Source organism: Haliaeetus leucocephalus, unplaced genomic scaffold (assembly GCF_000737465.1).
Source record: "Haliaeetus leucocephalus isolate CR32 unplaced genomic scaffold, Haliaeetus_leucocephalus-4.0 Scaffold450, whole genome shotgun sequence".
NCBI classification, from domain to species: Eukaryota; Metazoa; Chordata; class Aves; order Accipitriformes; family Accipitridae; genus Haliaeetus; species Haliaeetus leucocephalus.
This window is the reverse complement of record NW_010972886.1, coordinates 18,768,046-18,778,556: the sequence shown is the minus strand read 5'-3', so window position 1 is coordinate 18,778,556 and position 10,511 is coordinate 18,768,046.

Sequence of the window (10,511 nt, the reverse complement as noted above, 5' to 3'; positions counted from 1 at the left end):
GCGACGTGTTTGCATCGGGATGTTTTACTTATGAGAAACATCTTACTGACTGCCAGGAACTGTTCTGATTCAGCTGAAATTTTTCAGGCTTTTTGATAACTCCAACTATTTGGGAGGGAGGGCTGCCCTGGGTCCCATCCAGTTCCCCTCCCCTCCCTCCAGCAAGAGGAAGGTACTGCACCCTGTTTAGCAAATCAAGCATTTTTTCAGTCATTGAACCCTGGGTTTGTTTTCTTTCCAGTTTGGCTGGGAAGGTTAAATGCTGTCAGAAATCTGAAATACAAGCAGGGTTTTTTTTCTTCTTCTTCTTCTTTTTTGACACAAAATAACTCCTGCTGCTTTTCCACTACCCTTAGGTTCAAATCCTCCTCCCGCTAACGTGGCTATGGGGCTGATCTGGGGTTTGTTCTGGGAGGGAGAGAATGGTTTGCAGCCCCCACAGGGTCCCCCTGGAGAGCCCTGTGTGGGGTGGCAGGCTGGGGGTTTGCTGCGATCCCCCCCCAAAAGGAGGGATGTGATCTTCTGTGGTCCCTCCAGCTCTGATGGACAGGTTCACTTCCTTCTCCCAAGCTGGAGGGATGTTAAAATGAACTCAAACCGTCTGTCTGCATTAGCGTTTCAGGATTAGGTCATACAAATCACTAGGGCTTATTTATTTCTTTGTAATTCTGAGCAAGCTCAGCATGAAAAGACAGAAATTGGATCCACGGCTGAGGAAAATACAGGAGGGGCCAGGACATGGCCATGACAGGGACAGCTCTAGGAAATGCTTTTGCAAACAGTTTATTCACTTAAAAACGTGTGAGTTGGCCAACAGTAAATGATTAGTGAATTTTGGATCCTGGTGGTACTTAGGTGCCAAGGAAGACGTTATGACCTGGATTTTGAGGCTCTTATCAGGGCACATCATTAGCCAGGGCACCGCCAGGTCTGGCAGACCCTCCCTGGGTTCTCTTTGCAGCCGTGAAAGCAAGAGCCTCATGTTTTATTACCACGCTATCACAGCAAAGCTGGGGTGCTGGTGTGTGGCTGGAAGGAGAGGAGCAGCTCCTGTCTCCTGTCCTCAGGCACAAGCCCCACAGGTTGAGACATGCTGCTCCGTGGGGAGGAGGAGAGGCTGCCCAGGCTTGGGAACCTGCTGAAAGATGCCTGTAGCAGAGGCTGGTACCAAAGCAGTTATTCTGGGGTCATTTCCCTGGCTACTAATTTCAGGGAATTTTCCCTATGTCAGAAAACATCTTCTGGACTGCCCAGACAAACTCATTCCCAACCGACTCAGGGAAAAGACAAATGTTCCCTCAGCTCTATCAGAAAGGGATGAATGAACTCACAGCTCCAGTTCCCCACAGGCAGCAGTGCTCCAGATGGGGATGGAGGCCACGGCTCCGGCTGTGCCCTGTTTGATTCTCCAACGCTGCTTCACAGCACAAAACTGATGGTGAGCATCCTTCCCCCTTAACATACCACCCAGATGCGGAGCATCGCTTCAGAGAGGTCTCAAGGTGGTACCAAGATGCTCTGAACCAGCTGCGGCATCTGACGGTGCCTGCGGGGAAGATCAGACTCCGTTTGGGACAGCAAGGGAAGCAGAGCTCGGGGGGGAGGGAATTCCCAGCTCTCTCAGCAAAAGTGGGTCGTTATCTTTGTCGGCTGCTGTCATCTGTAAAATGACAGGGAGGAAACATGGCTCCGCGGAGTCAGGATGATGGGGATTTTTGGTCCGGGGCTGGTGGAGGAGACGCCCAGATTATGCTAGAGGTAGTCTTCAGTGGAAAAGATAACAAAAAGCAATCCGGAGTTTGTATGGAAAAGCGAGGGCTCAATCTAGCTCTGCAGGTCACAGAAGGGACCAAACCCGCGACGTCATTGCTTGGGAGAAATCTTCATCGCTGGGCCAGGATGAGGGCTGGGGAGATGCTCTAGCACTGGAGGTGTGCATCCCGGCCTGCCAAAGCTTGCCTGGCCCTGAGAAAGAGAAAAAGGAGGGACCACGTGGCGTATTTCTGACCCCAAACACCCCATCTCTCTGGTGAAGCGCGACGGCACTGCTGCTGTCAGCTGGACAAAGTGATGGTGCTCGTGTTGCTATCGCAATATTCCAGCGGTTCAGATAAGAGCTGGGGCCACATCGGCTGGAAGTGCAGGACTCGGCCAGCCGCCTGCGCAGCCCCTGGGACACACGAGCGCAGCGATGCAGGGGTGATGCACACCAAGCTGCGGCTCTGGGGAGCAAATTGGCCTGGTCCTCTGTAAACATGAAAGACAAAAAATAATTGAATGATTTCCCGCTTTTCCACATTTTTTACGCTCATTTTTCCTACCAGCAAGTCCTCGGTGTTTCCTAAAACACGCTGCTTTGCAGCACAAAGCAGGGAATAAAACAGCTACTGTCGGATGGACCCAGCATCGATGGAGAACGGGGCACCCGGAATCCCAGTGCCTCCCTGCACCCTCCATCTCGCTGCCCTTTCCTTCATGCAGAAAGATGCCAGAGGGGAAGAAGGAAGCCAGCGGGCTGGGGTTTAGCTGGCTCCAGCGCTCAGTGCAAATTAATAGCAGACCAACTGCAGGGAGGCACAATTTTGTAGTAATTTATTTTGTTTTAAGGGCCTAATAACTTCCAGCTGGTGATTTGTAAATGAACTGGCTCCTCAAAAAAACCTGAAATGAAGCATTTGACACTGAACCCTGTTTTGCTAAGCCGGGAATTTAACACTCGCAGCACAGCAGAGGGAAGGCAAACGCAGCGGGGAGACCAGAGGAAGGGAGAAACGTCTTTCCAACACGTATTAACAAACCTCTTAAGGATGATAAGTAGGCGGTCATGTCTGCATCCAGCCCATGGACCTCAGTGCCGCGGGACCCAGTGTCATTAACCAATGCGTCACCTGTGGCCACCAAGGTGAAGACGTCTGCATACCAGCAGACACCTCCACGGTGCTAAATTACCGCGGCTTCTGCAACCAGAGCACTTAAATCCCCTGCAAAACGCAGCAGCCCCCCATTTGTGTGGTGGGATGCCGTCAACATGTCATGGGAGAGGGGAGCTGCAGGATCTGATGGGAGCTCCATCTTGCTCGGGTCGCTAGGGCTCAGCACGCTGTTGCTTTTCTCCAGCGATACCATCAGTTGTCTGGGCTGAAGCATCACTAAGGAAGCATGGCCCCATCTGCAGGGATGCAGGCTGCGGCTGATGCTAAGAGAGGGGAGAGCTGTGCTCCCCAGGAAACTTACAGCACTGAAAATAAAAGCTGCCTTTGTTATTTCAGGGAAGGAGCAGAGAGAAAGAATAATTTTCTCCTAAAACTAGTGTCTCAGTAAGAAGTGCAGTGATATGGATGTGCTCAGTTAACCCTTGCAGCAGAAACACTTGCAGTGAGGCTGAAATATTGGCGCCTCTGAAAAAAAGAGACTTCTCCTCTGCATGAAATGCCAGGGAGCATCCCAACATGTCATACTTGCTGTGGAATTTGGGTGTTCTGAAAAAGCAAGGTTGCAGGAAATTGCGAAGCAAAAAACAAACCCTGCATCCAGTGTGGGTTGCAGGCAGCGGGATGCCAGCAGCGGGGTGCCGGCAGCGGGGCTCTTGTGCAGCCACTCCTTCTCCACCCGCAGTAGGGTGGGGGCCCTGGCAGAGGCCCTGACCGTGTCCGAAAGGGCTGGGGTGGGGGTGTGGGGACCTGCCCCGGCTGCAGGAGGACCACGCCAACCTGGGGCAGCCCACCTTCGGCCCCAGCCCTGCTCATTGTTTCCCTGAAGGTTCCCAGTCCTGGAATTTCCTTTAGAGGTGCAAAACAATATCAGGAAAATCAGGTTTTCTTTTTCTTTTTTTTTTTTTCCTAAAAAGCTGATGGAGGGCCCCCTCCCCTACGTGGAATAACATCCTCTGTGATCCAAGCTCCCTGTCCCTCTCCGCTTGCCCTCGTCAGACCATCAGATCCCTTATGGCCAGAGCGACACTGGTTTCCTCCCCGCTCCCCATGCCAAACTCAGGGGCATCAATAGGCAAAGATACTTTTGGCGCTTTTCTTTCCAGAGGCCCCACCTCATATAAAAGTGAAGGCTTTTTTCTGCAGAAGAGGCTTCTCCACATTTTTGCTCGGAGTGGTTAACAGTCATCATTAGAAAGTGCTGGATTTCCTTTTGGTACCTCACTCAAGCAGTTATTTAAATCAGAAGTGGCACTGAAACAAGATTCGGGGTTCCCCACCACCACAGCCACGATTAAGATCCTATCTTGCCGACGTTTTCAGTGCAGGCGCTGAAGCAGGCAAGCAGGGGCACACAGACCGTGCGGCCCTCGGGCAGGGACCCCCCCAGCACCTACCTCCCAGCCTGCGCTGCCAGCACGGACAAGGCAAAACCTCCCTTTCACGCTTGTGTGCTTGGGATAAACCTCTGACCTGTGTCCCCAGCCCTATTTCCTGAGACAACCCAGAGAATAAAAAAGTAAAGATGCTTTTCTCGTTGCAGAGGCCAGCTCTTCCAGGGCGGGGGGAGCTGGGGCGATGCTATCGGCCCCTCCCAGCCCCTCCGCCCACCGCCAACAAAGGCAGGATGCGGCATCTGTCATCTTGCAGCTTTCGGGATGGGGGGAACCCTGCCCAGGCGCTCCCCCAGTGTTTATGCACCAGCAGCCGCCCACCACGCATCTCCCTGTCCGGCCGCTCCCATAGCATCGCCCGCTCGGCCATCAGCCCGGCTGCAAGTGGCTGCAAGGGAGGGGAAGGAAGGCTGCCTTTGGTGCTGCCCAAACAATTAGGCAGGACCTGGTCTGCCTTTCCCAGCCCTCCCCCCCAAAAAACTTGTCCCCACCTCAAAGAGATGCCCCAGGCTCAGCGTCACTCCAGTTGCCTCTTTCTCCCATCTTTCCCCTCTCAGTTATTCCGGCAGACAATTTGGAGCCAGCCGGCTTTCTGGGAAGGCCACAGCTAAAGCTCTGCCTGCTGCCCGCCTCTGTCCCTTTTTGCGACTCCCTGGTTGGGCTGCAGACCCTGGGGGATAAGACCCGGCTCCATCCATAAAAGCCAAAGCCTTATTTAAGAGCCTAAGTTTTTCCCGCGGTGCTGCGGGATGCTGCAGCAGGTCAAGGGCGGGAAGGGGCTGGGAGGAGCGTCCCATCCGGCGGCTCAGCCCAGCACCCAAAGGGAAGGGTGGGGGTGACATCCTCCCGGGAGGGGGACAGCCATAACTCGCCCGCTGCCGATCTGTCAGACTTCTGTGAACAAACGTTTCCAAAAAGCTCTTGCAACACCACTTACCCTCCCCGGGGTTTGACCTTTCCCCGCTCGACACACCCAAGCGCTGCTGGCACCTTGGGACGCGATGGAAAGCATGGCGGGGAAATCATCCCGTCCCTGGGGGTACCAAAATGTGGTGTCAAGAATCAGTTTTATCTGCTGTACCTGGGAAATTAAGCAGGTTTTTGGGGACCCTAATAACGCTTCCTCCCCTGGTTTTGCCTAAGACATATTCCACACAGCATCTTTTTGGGGCACTCAGATCCGCCTTTGCAACCAAGCGGGTCCCTGCCTGGGGATGTAACACAGCCCCAAGGCCAGAAAGAAAACCAGTGGAGTATGCTCAGCAAATAACCCAGCAAGGGCTGGGGGGCTCTCACGGAGCGGGCGGTTTTCGTGCACAGGGGAGGTTTTTGCTTACTTTGAAAACGCTGCTTTTGCAATGCGATCGCTGGAAACAAAGGATTTTTTTATGAAAATGCAAGAGCTGTCACTGGACCTGCAAGACATTTGCTTTTGTGCGCCTTACGAAGGAGAAGGCAGGCGAGAGGCAGTACCCTGTCGGCCCCAGCCACCCCTTGCTCAGCTCTGGCCGGGGCACGGATGGGGGTCCCAAAGGGCACGGGCTGTTCCCGGTGTCGGTACAGCTCGCCGAGCCCCCCCAAAGGTGTGGCATTCCTGCTGCTGTCTGCTTTCCGTAACAAAGGATATGTGTGCTCTGCCAGGAAATCCCGAGCCCTGCAGAAACTGGCCGCATCTCCACGAACTCTATTGTCATTTGTGCGGAACGGGATTGGTTTTTTTTAACAAAGACAATTTGTAGGAACGGCCCGTGTGCTGCAGGAGAGCAAAATACTCCTACCAGGTTGTGTAACGCCCTGTCCTCTGGCAGCGGAGCTGGGCTGAATTTTTTCAGGAAACATTTTTTGAGTGTGAGAAAGAGAGCCACAAGGGCCTTCAGGGCAGAGCCCGGTGCAAATTCCTGGTTTATTTTCATTGGTTTTACTTTGTTAGAGGAAAGCGGGCGCAAAAAAATTCACAGACAGCAGCCACAGTTCACCTCTTCCCATTACGACTCCTCACCAGGCACAGATGTGTTGGCAGACATCCGAATCCAGCGCGATGCCGGGCGCATCCTCCCCTCCTTGCTCTCTGGTACCCAGAGGCTCGCTCTCTGCCGCGCAGCAGACGGAGCCGGGCATTGCGGCTGTCGGGGTGTCCCCAGCCACGGTCAGCAGTGGCAAGGGGGTGCCCAGCTGTCAGGTCGCTTTTTTGGAGTGCCTCCCTCCACGATGGACACTCGCTTTTTCATTTAGCTGATTGCAAGAGAGAGCTTTCTGGGAAACATGGAACAATAATACCACTTAAAATGCCAATTTTCAAATGCCCGGGTGGGGATGAAGCCTCTCCCCTGGCTTCAAAGGGCAGTGGGGGATGCTCCTACTACAGACTTTGAAGTTGGGGAAAAGCTTGGTTTTTTCTGACGCTGTTCTCTGCCTTCAGCTGCTGGTTCTCACAACACGGCCGTGAAGCATCTCACGTCTTTTCTGTAAGAGCCAGAGATTTTCAGGAGGAGCCCTGTGTTCCTCCGTACAATTGCGCAACCAGAAGCCCAGAACCTGTATTTGAATTTCATTGGTTTCAACTTGTTTTCTGTCAACTCATTTTGAAAGCAGTAATTGAAGAAGGCACCCATTTTCCTGGGGGAAGGGTGGGATATGCAGTGCAACGGCTGCTCCCACATGAAACTAGAAGCAGCAAAACCCAACCACCCTGTAATATGATTTAACGCATTTTAAATCTCTTTTCCTTCTGTGCTTGACTATTCTGCTCCAGTGGTAATGATATTAACTCATTTTGTGATTATTTTTTTTTAATTGAAGTTGTGAAATTAACCAAAAATTTTCTAATTGAAACTTCATTGAAATCCCTTAAACAGTAGGGTATTTTAGACCTATTTTTCCTTCTGATCAGAAAGGTGCACGAACCAAAGTTGGACAACCTCTGCTCGCCAGACCCGGCGGCGGTCGCTGCCACCTGCCGGGATGCTGCTATGGCATTCGGGTGCCATCGGCCCTCGGAGGACCACGTGCTGCGAGGCAACTGCCACCCGCGAAAGTGACGTGGGGTCTTCTGCTGAGCAGTCTTCTTCTTTAGCGTTAATTTCGTAACGCTAAAATTAAAGGTGGGCGAGCAGGGTCAGGCATTTGAGTCTGATTTCCTTCTCCTCCTTCGCAACTGCACAATATTCCAGCGGAGGTTTTGGTATGCAAAGGGTTTCGGCTTCCGCATAACTAAAACCAGAGGGGAATGTATATACAGGCTGCAAAGCGAAGATGTTCAAGTTTTATATCCAAGCTTGAAAGGCTAAGAATGGAGAAAAATGCGCATTTGGCAGTGTCATTTTTACATTAATTCAGCTCTCACTGCAGGGATTAGCCTATTTTTAGCCCAGAAAGCAGCTCCTGGATGCTGACAAAGTGGTTGCGCTTTGGAACAGCAAAGCGACCCCCAGATCTCAAGCACACGCCTTCAGCCCCGGCAGCCTCTAGGGTCCAGCCAGGCAGAGAGGAGCCTTCCTGGGGTGGGTTTAGCCCCGCCAAAGCCCTCGGCGTGTCTTTGCTTCTAATCAGATTAGAAACCAGATGTAAGTTGGTAATAATGAGATAATCAGCCGTGGGGACCGTTAGCTGAAGGAAATTATATGTTCCTCATCATGAGGAGTGTTTACATCAACACTGAGGTATGGAAATGGGGCTAATTCGACACAGTCTCATGTTATCGCCCATGTATATGTTCCCGCTGGGAGCATCTATATGCAGCTCCTCCAGACCAGCATCCCTGGTGCGAGCTTTACCAGCCATGCCATGGAGCCCGGCATGGGCTGGAAACCCCCTTTATACCGTGAGGTGATAGCTGGGTGCCATTTTAAAGTATATCTTTCAGACATTTTCAGATTGGAATATTTCATGTGTTCCATTTCAAAACTATGTTTCTTTTTTTTAGGAAAAGATTTTTAAAAAAACCCAGCCTAAAAGGGAAAAAAATCCCCACAGTCTGTTCTGCCCAACACTATTTTTAATTGGATTTTCATTTTGATCAGAGAAGAACAAGACATTTTCATTGGCCATTTTTAACTCTTTTGGCTGTATTTCAAGGTGGATTTTTTTGTTGCAGCCAAAAAAAAAAAAAAAAAAAAGCCAGCACTGGCTGCCTTTTGCTGGAAGACCCGGCAGGGCAGGGTGAGGCTCGGGTTTACAAATATTGAGCTGATGGCGACTGCAGGTTGCTGTTAGAGGGAAAGCTGCCCACACGAGCACATGCGTGCACGCAGCCCCCGTTACACACCGTTCACATCAGGTGGGCCTGGAAAAGGGCACGCTTGCACACCCGGGTTTACATGGCTGCAAGGCAATAGGGTGCAGGCTCTGGTGGGTGGACGCTTGGCATCCAAAAAGCATATCCATGTGCCAGCTTGTCGTGTGTTTCCAATAAACTGATAAGGGAAGGCTTCAGATTGCACCTGGCAAAGCCAATTTTTATTATTGCAGGCTGTGAGTGTTGAGGTTAGGGTTTTTTTAACCTATTTAAATACCACTTGATGCTATCTTGGCGGGGGAATGACTTGTGTTTTATTTTAAAATTAACCATCTGGAGAGCTTCACTCAAGGGAAGAGGGAAGATTTTGCTTCTTAGGCGATTCAATTAAAATAACTTGGTGAAGAGTCTCTCATCTCAAATCTCTGAGCTCCATGAGGTTTGGAAGGAAGGAGGGAGGGAGGGTAAAGGCTGGTTAGCTTGGCATGGAGGGCAGCACCAGGACAGGGCTTAAAGCCATCACTGCCGGTCATCCTTCCAGCCACGAGGAGCACTTTGGCTTAGAAAAACTCATCTTTTACAAGCACTAGTAATCACTCGAAATCACCCCAAGCAGGAGAGCTGCTGCAGTGGTACTTCCCAGGGTACTAAAAAAACGCCCCGTGTCAGGGCACCCTCAGCCACCTACAAGGAGGCTCTCGTGGCACCAGCCACCACAAAATGTTTCCCTGCAGCCAACGCAGCTGCTATTCACCCCTGGTTCTCCCCCCTGCCCAAAGCTTTTCCAGGGCAGGACTAGTACCCGCAGTACAATGTGGGCAAAAGTCCTGCTCACTGCGAAGGAGTTTCCTCCTTTACAGTAAAAGAGCATTTAAAAGTTTCCTGTTCCTCCTGGGAGGTGGAGGGGGTCGATGTAATCTGCAGGCGGTTTCATTGTTTTATTACACATTTTCCGGTCGCCGGCTGCAACAGGAACCCCTGGAGCATGGTGCCCCTCCTGGGCCTCCGTGCCCAGCCCAGCAGCCTCTGACGCTGGGAACTTTTGTGTCATCGTGGCGGCCCAGAGCGTCATTTTCCCCCTGGTAGAACACCCCATGGAGATAAGGAGGGGAGCGGCATGCGGAGACGGGGTGCTGCACTCCTGGTGCCACGGTCCCTGCGGCTCCGGATACCAGCACTTTCTGTGCTTCTCCACATCCACAATGTTTAAGCTGGGATGTCATAGCCAAAACATCTTTGCCAGCTGCACAATTAACTATGGTCATATATTTAAGCACCAAGAGGAAAAATGCACCTGCTTTCCCATGCACATCGAGCCTGTTCTCAGTAATATAATATATGTGTTTATCTATATTCCCGTCCCTGCGGTCAGAACCTCCTCCTCACACAAATTAGCTCATTCAGCCAGCTCGCTGCCAGCTCACGGCTCTACTCTGACTTCCCCAAACCTCTGTGACCCACAGGCACCCACACAATGCCATGACTTGGGAACACGAGAAGCGGACAACTGAGAAAAAGGACCTCTGCTCCACCACTTGATGGCCCAGATGGGGAGGGTGGGGTTAGGGCTGCCCCACCAGAAAGTCCCCAGCCCCACAGACGATGACAAGCGGTCCTCCCTGCCCCAAACCTGGGCTGTCACTGAGCTGAGCCGCTGCCGGTGATTTTTTGGCACAAAGATGTCCTCGGTCCCACTCATAAAAAAACCCCAAACCCCAAACACGACAGTTGCTTAAAAAAACCCAAAGCCCAAAACCAACCAAACAAAAGAAAAGATGCAATCTCTGCCCCTTTTCACTCATTGCACCAAAAATCCAGGGCAGGCTTCGATTCGGGGTGGGATTTTTGGTGCATAACCGGTTTCGGGGCCAGGCTCGGGCCGGTCCTCACCCCCGCCACCTCCCCGTCCCCAGGCTTTGGAGGCCCGGTGCTGCGGGGCGCTCCCCTCCTACC